The sequence below is a fragment of the Scyliorhinus torazame genome, unplaced genomic scaffold (genome assembly GCF_047496885.1).
Source record: "Scyliorhinus torazame isolate Kashiwa2021f unplaced genomic scaffold, sScyTor2.1 scaffold_394, whole genome shotgun sequence".
Taxonomy (NCBI): domain Eukaryota; kingdom Metazoa; phylum Chordata; class Chondrichthyes; order Carcharhiniformes; family Scyliorhinidae; genus Scyliorhinus; species Scyliorhinus torazame.
This window is the reverse complement of record NW_027308121.1, coordinates 100,370-112,461: the sequence shown is the minus strand read 5'-3', so window position 1 is coordinate 112,461 and position 12,092 is coordinate 100,370. Positions and strand designations below refer to the sequence as shown.

Below are 12,092 nucleotides of genomic sequence, written 5' to 3'. Positions count from 1 at the left end.
GGACAGGTACAGGACGGGGTTAGATACAGAGTAAAGGTCCCTCTACACTGTCCCCATCAAACACTCCCAGGACAGTTACAGCATGGGGTTAGATACAGAGTAAAGCTCCCTCTACACTGTCCCCATCAAACAGTCCCAGGACAGGTACAGCACGGGGTTCGATACAGAGTAAAGCTCCCTCTACACTGTCCCCATCAAACACTCCCAGGACAGGTACAGCACGGGGTTAGATACAGAGTAAAGCTCCCTCTACACTGTCCCCATCAAACACTCCCAGGACAGGTACAGCACGGCGTTAGATACAGAGTAAAGCTCCCTCTACACTGTCCCCATCCAACACTCCTAGGGCAGGTACAGCACGGGGTTAGATACAGAGTAAAGCTCCCTCTACACTGTCCCCATCAAACACTCCCAGGACAGGTACAGGACGGGGTTAGATACAGAGTAAAGGTCCCTCTACACTGTCCCCATCAAACACTCCCAGGACAGTTACAGCATGGGGTTAGATACAGAGTAAAGCTCCCTCTACACTGTCCCCATCAAACAGTCCCAGGACAGGTACAGCATGGGGTTAGACACAGAGTAAAGCTCCCTCAACACTGTCCCCTCAAACACTCGCAGGACAGGAACAGCACGGGGTTAGATACAGAGTAAAGCTCCCTCTACACTGTCCCCATCAAACACTCCCAGGACAGGTACAGCACGAGGTTAGATACAGAGTAAAGCTCCCTCTACACTGTCCCCATCAAACACTCCCAGGACAGGTACAGCACAGGGTTAGATACAGAGTAAAGCTCCCTCAACACTGTCCCCTCAAACACTCGCAGGACAGGTACAGCACGGGGTTAGATACAGAGTAAAGCTCACACTACACTGTCCCCATCAAACACCCCCAGGACAGGTACAGGAAGTGGTTAGATACAGAGTAAAGCTCACACTACACTGTCCCCATCAACCACTCCCAGGACAGGTACAGCACTGGGTTAGATACAGAGTAAAGCTCCCTCAACACTGTCCCCTCAAACACTCGCAGGACAGGTACAGCACGGGGTTAGATACAGAGTAAAGCTCCCTCTACTCTGTCCCCATCAAACACTCCCAGGACAGGTACAGCACGGGGTTAGATACAGAGTAATGCTCCCTCTAAACTGTCCCCAACAAACACTCCCAGGACAGGTACAGCGCGGGGTTAGATACAGAGTAGAGCTTCCTCTACACTGTCCCCAACAAACACTCCCAGGACAGGTACAGCACGGGGTTAGATACAGAGTAAAGCTCCCTCTACACTGTCCCCATCAAACACTCCCAGGACAGGTACAGCACGGGGTTAGATACAGAGTAAAGCTCCCTCAACACTGTTCCCATCAAACACTCGCAGGACAGGTACAGCACGGGGTTAGATACAGAGTAAAGCTCACACTACACTGTCCCCATCAAACACTCCCAGGACAGGTACAGCACGGTGTTAGATACAGAGTAAAGCTCTCTCTACACTGTCCCCATCAAACACGCCCAGGACAGGTACAGCACGGGGTTAGATACAGAGGAAAGCTCCCTCTAAACTGTCCCCATCAAACACTCCCAGGACAGGTACAGCACGGGGTTAGGTACAGAGTAAAGCTCCCTCTGCACTGTCCCCCTCAAACACACCCAGGACAGATACAGCACGGGGTTAGATACAGAGTAAAGCTCCCTCTACACTGCCCCCATCAAACACTCCCAGGACAGGTACAGCACGGGGTTAGATACAGAGTAAAGCTCCCTCTACACTGTCCCCATCAAACACTCCCAGGACAGGTACAGCACGTGGTTAGATACAGAGTAAAGCTCCCTCTACACCGTCCCCATCAAACACGCCCAGGACAGGTACAGCACGGGGTTAGATACAGAGTAAAGCTCCCTCTACACTGTCCCCATCAAACACTCACAGGGCAGGTACAGCACGGCGTTAGATACAGAGTAAAGCTCACTCGGCACTGACCCCATCAAACACTCCCAGGAAAGGTACAGCACGGGGTTAGATACAGAGTAAAGCTCCCTCTACACTGTCCCCATCAAACACTCCCAGGACAGGTACAGCACGGGGTTAGATACAGAGTAAAGCTCCCTCTACACTGTCCCCATCCAACACTCCCAGGGCAGGTACAGCACGGCGTTAGATACAGAGTAAAGCTCCCTCTACACTGTCCCCATCCAACACTCCCAGGGCAGGTACAGCACGGGGTTAGATACAGAGTAAAGCTCCCTCTACACTGTCCCCATCAAACACTCCCAGGACAGGTACAGGACGGGGTTAGATACAGAGTAAAGGTCCCTCTACACTGTCCCCATCAAACACTCCCAGGACAGTTACAGCATGGGGTTAGATACAGAGTAAAGCTCCCTCTACACTGTCCCCATCAAACAGTCCCAGGACAGGTACAGCAAGGGGTTAGATACAGAGTAAAGCTCCCTCTACACTGTCCCCATCAAACACTCCCAGGACAGGTACAGCACGAGGTTAGATACAGAGTAAAGCTCCCTCTACACTGTCCCCATCAAACACTCCCAGGACAGGTACAGCACGGGGTGAGATGCAGAGTAAAGCTCCCTCTACACTGTCCCCATCCAACACTCCCAGGGCAGGTACAGCACGGCGTTAGATACAGAGTAAAGGTCCCTCTACACTGTCCCCATCAAACACTCCCAGGACAGTTACAGCATGGGGTTAGATACAGAGTAAAGCTCCCTCTACACTGTCCCCATCAAACAGTCCCAGGACAGGTACAGCATGGGGTTAGACACAGAGTAAAGCTCCCTCTACACTGTCCCCATCAACCACTCCCAGGAAAGGTACAGCACGGGGTTCGATACAGAGTAAAGCTCCCTCTACACTGTCCCCATCAAACACTCCCAGGACAGGTACAGCACGGGGTTAGATACAGAGTAAAGCTCCCTCTACACTGTACCCATCAAACACTCCCAGGACAGGTACAGCACAGGGTTAGATACAGAGTAAAGCTCCCTCGACACTGTCCCCATCAAACACTCCCAGGACAGGTACAGCACGGGGTTAGATCCAGAGTAAAGCTCCCTCTACACTGTCCCCATCCATCATTCCCAGGACAGGTACAGCACGGCGTTAGATACAGAGTAAAGCTCCCTCGACACTGTCCCCATCTAACACTCCGAGGACAGGTACAGCACGGGGTTAGATACAGAGTAAAGCTCCCTCTACACTGTCCCCATCAAACACTCCCAGGACAGGTACAGCACGGGGTTAGATACAGAGTAAAGCTCCCTCTACACTGTCCCCATCAAACACTCCCAGGACAGGTACAGCACGGCGTTAGATACAGAGTAAAGCTCCCTCTACACTGTCCCCATCAAACACTCCCAGGACAGGTACAGCACGGGGTTAAATACAGAGTAAAGCTCCCTCTACACTGTCCCCATCAAACACGCCCAGGACAGGTACAGCACGGGGTTAAATACAGAGTAAAGCTCCCTCTACACTGTCCCCATCAAACACTCCCAAGACAGGTACAGCACGGCGTTAGATACAGAGTAAAGCTCCCTCGGCACTGTCCCCATCAAACACTCCCAGGAAAGGTACAGCACGGGGTTAGATACAGAGTAAAGCTCCCTCTACACTGTCCCCATCAAACACTCCCAGGACAGGTACAGCACGGCGTTAGATACAGAGTAAAGCTCCCTCTACACTGTCCCCATCCAACACTCCTAGGGCAGGTACAGCACGGGGTTAGATACAGAGTAAAGCTCCCTCTACACTGTCCCCATCAAACACTCCCAGGACAGGTACAGGACGGGGTTAGATACAGAGTAAAGGTCCCTCTACACTGTCCCCATCAAACACTCCCAGGACAGTTACAGCATGGGGTTAGATACAGAGTAAAGCTCACACTACACTGTCCCCATCAAACACCCCCAGGACAGGTACAGCACGGGGTTAGATACAGAGTAAAGCTCCCTCTACACTGTCCCCATCAAACACTCCCAGGACAGGTACAGCACGGGGTTAGATACAGAGTAAAGCTCCCTCAACACTGTTCCCATCAAACACTCGCAGGACAGGTACAGCGCGGGGTTAGATACAGAGTAAAGCTCACACTACACTGTCCCCATCAAACACTCCCAGGACAGGTACAGCACGGTGTTAGATACAGAGTAAAGCTCCCTCTACACTGTCCCCATCAACACGCCCAGGACAGGTACAGCACGGGGTTAGATACAGAGGAAAGCTCCCTCTAAACTGTCCCCATCAAACACTCCCAGGACAGGTACAGCACGGGGTTAGGTACAGAGTAAAGCTCCCTCTGCACTGTCCCCCTCAAACACACCCAGGACAGATACAGCACGGGGTTAGATACAGAGTAAAGCTCCCTCTACACTGCCCCCATCAAACACTCCCAGGACAGGAACAGCACGGGGTTAGATACAGAGTAAAGCTCCCTCTACACTGTCCCCATCAAAACTCCCAGGACAGGTACAGCACGTGGTTAGATACAGAGTAAAGCTCCCTCTACACCGTCCCCATCAAACACGCCCAGGACAGGTACAGCACGGGGTTAGATACAGAGGAAAGCTCCCTCTAAACTGTCCCCATCAAACACTCCCAGGACAGGTACAGCACGGGGTTAGATACAGAGTAAAGCTCCCTCTACACTGTCCCCATCAAACACTCCCAGGACAGGTACAGCACGGGGTTAGATACAGAGTAAAGCTCCCTCTACACTGTCCCCATCAAACATTCCCAGGACAGGTACAGCACGGGGTTAGATACAGAGTAAAGCTCCCTCTACACTGTCCCCATCAAACACGCCCAGGACAGGTACAGCACGGTGTTAGATATAGAGTAAAGCTCCCTCTACACTGTCCCCATCAAACACTCCCAAGACAGGTACAGCACGGGGTTAGATACAGAGTAAAGCTCCCTCTACACTGTCCCCATCAAACACGCCCAGGACAGGTACAGCACGGGGTTAGATACAGAGGAAAGCTCCCTCTAAACTGTCCCCATCAAATACTCCCAGGACAGGTACAGCACGGGGTTAGGTACAGAGTAAAGCTCCCTCTACACTGTCCCCATCAAACACTCCCAGGACAGGTACAGCACGGGGTTAGATACAGAGTAAAGCTCCCTCTACACTGTCCCCATCAAACACTCACAGGGCAGGTACAGCACGGCGTTAGATACAGAGTAAAGCTCCCTCGGCACTGTCCCCTTCAAACACTCCCAGGAAAGGTACAGCACGGGGTTAGATACAGAGTAAAGCTCCCTCTACACTGTCCCCATCAAACACTCCCAGGACAGGTACAGCACGGGGTTAGATACAGAGTAAAGCTCCCTCTACACTGTCCCCATCAAACACTCCCAGGACAGGTACAGCACGAGGTTAGATACAGAGTAAAGCTCCCTCTACACTGTCCCCATCAAACACTCCCAGGACAGGTACAGCACGGGGTGAGATGCAGAGTAAAGCTCCCTCTACACTGTCCCCATCCAACACTCCCAGGGCAGGTACAGCACGGCGTTAGATACAGAGTAAAGCTCCCTCGACACTGTCCCCATCAAACACTCCCAGGACAGGTACAGGACGGGGTTAGATACAGAGTAAAGGTCCCTCTACACTGTCCCCATCAAACACTCCCAGGACAGTTACAGCATGGGGTTAGATACAGAGTAAAGCTCCCTCTACACTGTCCCCATCAAACAGTCCCAGGACAGGTACAGCACGGGGTTCGATACAGAGTAAAGCTCCCTCTACACTGTCCCCATCAAACACTCCCAGGACAGGTACAGCACGGGGTTAGATACAGAGTAAAGCTCCCTCTACACTGTCCCCATCAAACACTCCCAGGACAGGTACAGCACGGCGTTAGATACAGAGTAAAGCTCCCTCTACACTGTCCCCATCCAACACTCCTAGGGCAGGTACAGCACGGGGTTAGATACAGAGTAAAGCTCCCTCTACACTGTCCCCATCAAACACTCCCAGGACAGGTACAGGACGGGGTTAGATACAGAGTAAAGGTCCCTCTACACTGTCCCCATCAAACACTCCCAGGACAGTTACAGCATGGGGTTAGATACAGAGTAAAGCTCCCTCTACACTGTCCCCATCAAACAGTCCCAGGACAGGTACAGCATGGGGTTAGACACAGAGTAAAGCTCCCTCAACACTGTCCCCTCAAACACTCGCAGGACAGGAACAGCACGGGGTTAGATACAGAGTAAAGCTCCCTCTACACTGTCCCCATCAAACACTCCCAGGACAGGTACAGCACGAGGTTAGATACAGAGTAAAGCTCCCTCTACACTGTCCCCATCAAACACTCCCAGGACAGGTACAGCACAGGGTTAGATACAGAGTAAAGCTCCCTCAACACTGTCCCCTCAAACACTCGCAGGACAGGTACAGCACGGGGTTAGATACAGAGTAAAGCTCACACTACACTGTCCCCATCAAACACCCCCAGGACAGGTACAGGAAGTGGTTAGATACAGAGTAAAGCTCACACTACACTGTCCCCATCAACCACTCCCAGGACAGGTACAGCACTGGGTTAGATACAGAGTAAAGCTCCCTCAACACTGTCCCCTCAAACACTCGCAGGACAGGTACAGCACGGGGTTAGATACAGAGTAAAGCTCCCTCTACTCTGTCCCCATCAAACACTCCCAGGACAGGTACAGCACGGGGTTAGATACAGAGTAATGCTCCCTCTAAACTGTCCCCAACAAACACTCCCAGGACAGGTACAGCGCGGGGTTAGATACAGAGTAGAGCTTCCTCTACACTGTCCCCAACAAACACTCCCAGGACAGGTACAGCACGGGGTTAGATACAGAGTAAAGCTCCCTCTACACTGTCCCCATCAAACACTCCCAGGACAGGTACAGCACGGGGTTAGATACAGAGTAAAGCTCCCTCAACACTGTTCCCATCAAACACTCGCAGGACAGGTACAGCACGGGGTTAGATACAGAGTAAAGCTCACACTACACTGTCCCCATCAAACACTCCCAGGACAGGTACAGCACGGTGTTAGATACAGAGTAAAGCTCTCTCTACACTGTCCCCATCAAACACGCCCAGGACAGGTACAGCACGGGGTTAGATACAGAGGAAAGCTCCCTCTAAACTGTCCCCATCAAACACTCCCAGGACAGGTACAGCACGGGGTTAGGTACAGAGTAAAGCTCCCTCTGCACTGTCCCCCTCAAACACACCCAGGACAGATACAGCACGGGGTTAGATACAGAGTAAAGCTCCCTCTACACTGCCCCCATCAAACACTCCCAGGACAGGTACAGCACGGGGTTAGATACAGAGTAAAGCTCCCTCTACACTGTCCCCATCAAACACTCCCAGGACAGGTACAGCACGTGGTTAGATACAGAGTAAAGCTCCCTCTACACCGTCCCCATCAAACACGCCCAGGACAGGTACAGCACGGGGTTAGATACAGAGTAAAGCTCCCTCTACACTGTCCCCATCAAACACTCACAGGGCAGGTACAGCACGGCGTTAGATACAGAGTAAAGCTCACTCGGCACTGACCCCATCAAACACTCCCAGGAAAGGTACAGCACGGGGTTAGATACAGAGTAAAGCTCCCTCTACACTGTCCCCATCAAACACTCCCAGGACAGGTACAGCACGGGGTTAGATACAGAGTAAAGCTCCCTCTACACTGTCCCCATCCAACACTCCCAGGGCAGGTACAGCACGGCGTTAGATACAGAGTAAAGCTCCCTCTACACTGTCCCCATCCAACACTCCCAGGGCAGGTACAGCACGGGGTTAGATACAGAGTAAAGCTCCCTCTACACTGTCCCCATCAAACACTCCCAGGACAGGTACAGGACGGGGTTAGATACAGAGTAAAGGTCCCTCTACACTGTCCCCATCAAACACTCCCAGGACAGTTACAGCATGGGGTTAGATACAGAGTAAAGCTCCCTCTACACTGTCCCCATCAAACAGTCCCAGGACAGGTACAGCAAGGGGTTAGATACAGAGTAAAGCTCCCTCTACACTGTCCCCATCAAACACTCCCAGGACAGGTACAGCACGAGGTTAGATACAGAGTAAAGCTCCCTCTACACTGTCCCCATCAAACACTCCCAGGACAGGTACAGCACGGGGTGAGATGCAGAGTAAAGCTCCCTCTACACTGTCCCCATCCAACACTCCCAGGGCAGGTACAGCACGGCGTTAGATACAGAGTAAAGGTCCCTCTACACTGTCCCCATCAAACACTCCCAGGACAGTTACAGCATGGGGTTAGATACAGAGTAAAGCTCCCTCTACACTGTCCCCATCAAACAGTCCCAGGACAGGTACAGCATGGGGTTAGACACAGAGTAAAGCTCCCTCTACACTGTCCCCATCAACCACTCCCAGGAAAGGTACAGCACGGGGTTCGATACAGAGTAAAGCTCCCTCTACACTGTCCCCATCAAACACTCCCAGGACAGGTACAGCACGGGGTTAGATACAGAGTAAAGCTCCCTCTACACTGTACCCATCAAACACTCCCAGGACAGGTACAGCACAGGGTTAGATACAGAGTAAAGCTCCCTCGACACTGTCCCCATCAAACACTCCCAGGACAGGTACAGCACGGGGTTAGATCCAGAGTAAAGCTCCCTCTACACTGTCCCCATCCATCATTCCCAGGACAGGTACAGCACGGCGTTAGATACAGAGTAAAGCTCCCTCGACACTGTCCCCATCTAACACTCCGAGGACAGGTACAGCACGGGGTTAGATACAGAGTAAAGCTCCCTCTACACTGTCCCCATCAAACACTCCCAGGACAGGTACAGCACGGGGTTAGATACAGAGTAAAGCTCCCTCTACACTGTCCCCATCAAACACTCCCAGGACAGGTACAGCACGGCGTTAGATACAGAGTAAAGCTCCCTCTACACTGTCCCCATCAAACACTCCCAGGACAGGTACAGCACGGGGTTAAATACAGAGTAAAGCTCCCTCTACACTGTCCCCATCAAACACGCCCAGGACAGGTACAGCACGGGGTTAAATACAGAGTAAAGCTCCCTCTACACTGTCCCCATCAAACACTCCCAAGACAGGTACAGCACGGCGTTAGATACAGAGTAAAGCTCCCTCGGCACTGTCCCCATCAAACACTCCCAGGAAAGGTACAGCACGGGGTTAGATACAGAGTAAAGCTCCCTCTACACTGTCCCCATCAAACACTCCCAGGACAGGTACAGCACGGCGTTAGATACAGAGTAAAGCTCCCTCTACACTGTCCCCATCCAACACTCCTAGGGCAGGTACAGCACGGGGTTAGATACAGAGTAAAGCTCCCTCTACACTGTCCCCATCAAACACTCCCAGGACAGGTACAGGACGGGGTTAGATACAGAGTAAAGGTCCCTCTACACTGTCCCCATCAAACACTCCCAGGACAGTTACAGCATGGGGTTAGATACAGAGTAAAGCTCACACTACACTGTCCCCATCAAACACCCCCAGGACAGGTACAGCACGGGGTTAGATACAGAGTAAAGCTCCCTCTACACTGTCCCCATCAAACACTCCCAGGACAGGTACAGCACGGGGTTAGATACAGAGTAAAGCTCCCTCAACACTGTTCCCATCAAACACTCGCAGGACAGGTACAGCGCGGGGTTAGATACAGAGTAAAGCTCACACTACACTGTCCCCATCAAACACTCCCAGGACAGGTACAGCACGGTGTTAGATACAGAGTAAAGCTCCCTCTACACTGTCCCCATCAACACGCCCAGGACAGGTACAGCACGGGGTTAGATACAGAGGAAAGCTCCCTCTAAACTGTCCCCATCAAACACTCCCAGGACAGGTACAGCACGGGGTTAGGTACAGAGTAAAGCTCCCTCTGCACTGTCCCCCTCAAACACACCCAGGACAGATACAGCACGGGGTTAGATACAGAGTAAAGCTCCCTCTACACTGCCCCCATCAAACACTCCCAGGACAGGAACAGCACGGGGTTAGATACAGAGTAAAGCTCCCTCTACACTGTCCCCATCAAAACTCCCAGGACAGGTACAGCACGTGGTTAGATACAGAGTAAAGCTCCCTCTACACCGTCCCCATCAAACACGCCCAGGACAGGTACAGCACGGGGTTAGATACAGAGGAAAGCTCCCTCTAAACTGTCCCCATCAAACACTCCCAGGACAGGTACAGCACGGGGTTAGATACAGAGTAAAGCTCCCTCTACACTGTCCCCATCAAACACTCCCAGGACAGGTACAGCACGGGGTTAGATACAGAGTAAAGCTCCCTCTACACTGTCCCCATCAAACATTCCCAGGACAGGTACAGCACGGGGTTAGATACAGAGTAAAGCTCCCTCTACACTGTCCCCATCAAACACGCCCAGGACAGGTACAGCACGGTGTTAGATATAGAGTAAAGCTCCCTCTACACTGTCCCCATCAAACACTCCCAAGACAGGTACAGCACGGGGTTAGATACAGAGTAAAGCTCCCTCTACACTGTCCCCATCAAACACGCCCAGGACAGGTACAGCACGGGGTTAGATACAGAGGAAAGCTCCCTCTAAACTGTCCCCATCAAATACTCCCAGGACAGGTACAGCACGGGGTTAGGTACAGAGTAAAGCTCCCTCTACACTGTCCCCATCAAACACTCCCAGGACAGGTACAGCACGGGGTTAGATACAGAGTAAAGCTCCCTCTACACTGTCCCCATCAAACACTCACAGGGCAGGTACAGCACGGCGTTAGATACAGAGTAAAGCTCCCTCGGCACTGTCCCCTTCAAACACTCCCAGGAAAGGTACAGCACGGGGTTAGATACAGAGTAAAGCTCCCTCTACACTGTCCCCATCAAACACTCCCAGGACAGGTACAGGACGGGGTTAGATACAGAGTAAAGGTCCCTCTACACTGTCCCCATCAAACACTCCCAGGACAGTTACAGCATGGGGTTAGATACAGAGTAAAGCTCCCTCTACACTGTCCCCATCAAACAGTCCCAGGACAGGTACAGCACGGGGTTAGATACAGAGTAAAGCTCCCTCTACACTGTCCCCATCAAACACTCCCAGGACAGGTACAGCACGAGGTTAGATACAGAGTAAAGCTCCCTCTACACTGTCCCCATCAAACACTCCCAGGACAGGTACAGCACGGGGTGAGATGCAGAGTAAAGCTCCCTCTACACTGTCCCCATCCAACACTCCCAGGGCAGGTACAGCACGGCGTTAGACACAGAGTAAAGCTCCCTCGACACTGTCCCCATCAAACACTCCCAGGACAGGTACAGGACGGGGTTAGATACAGAGTAAAGGTCCCTCTACACTGTCCCCATCAAACACTCCCAGGACAGTTACAGCATGGGGTTAGATACAGAGTAAAGCTCCCTCTACACTGTCCCCATCAAACAGTCCCAGGACAGGTACAGCACGGGGTTCGATACAGAGTAAAGCTCCCTCTACACTGTCCCCATCAAACACTCCCAGGACAGGTACAGCACGGGGTTAGATACAGAGTAAAGCTCCCTCTACACTGTCCCCATCAAACACTCCCAGGACAGGTACAGCACGGCGTTAGATACAGAGTAAAGCTCCCTCTACACTGTCCCCATCCAACACTCCGAGGGCAGGTACAGCACGGGGTTAGATACAGAGTAAAGCTCCCTCTACACTGTCCCCATCAAACACTCCCAGGACAGGTACAGGACGGGGTTAGATACAGAGTAAAGGTCCCTCTACACTGTCCCCATCAAACACTCCCAGGACAGTTACAGCATGGGGTTAGATACAGAGTAAAGCTCCCTCTACACTGTCCCCATCAAACAGTCCCAGGACAGGTACAGCATGGGGTTAGACACAGAGTAAAGCTCCCTCAACACTGTCCCCTCAAACACTCGCAGGACAGGAACAGCACGGGGTTAGATACAGAGTAAAGCTCCCTCTACACTGTCCCCATCAAACACTCCCAGGACAGGTACAGCACGAGGTTAGATACAGAGTAAAGCTCCCTCTACACTGTCCCCATCAAACACTCCCAGGACAGGTACAGCACAGGGTTAGATACA

The 12,092-nt window shown here is 52.2% G+C and overlaps 1 long non-coding RNA gene across 1 annotated transcript in view; it reads left to right on the top strand.

Moving 5' to 3' along the window:
- The window catches only part of LOC140406269 (uncharacterized), a 188,406-nt gene that overhangs the window by 76,787 nt on the left and 99,527 nt on the right, over positions 1–12,092 (top strand). The gene's annotated exons all lie outside the window — the stretch shown is intronic.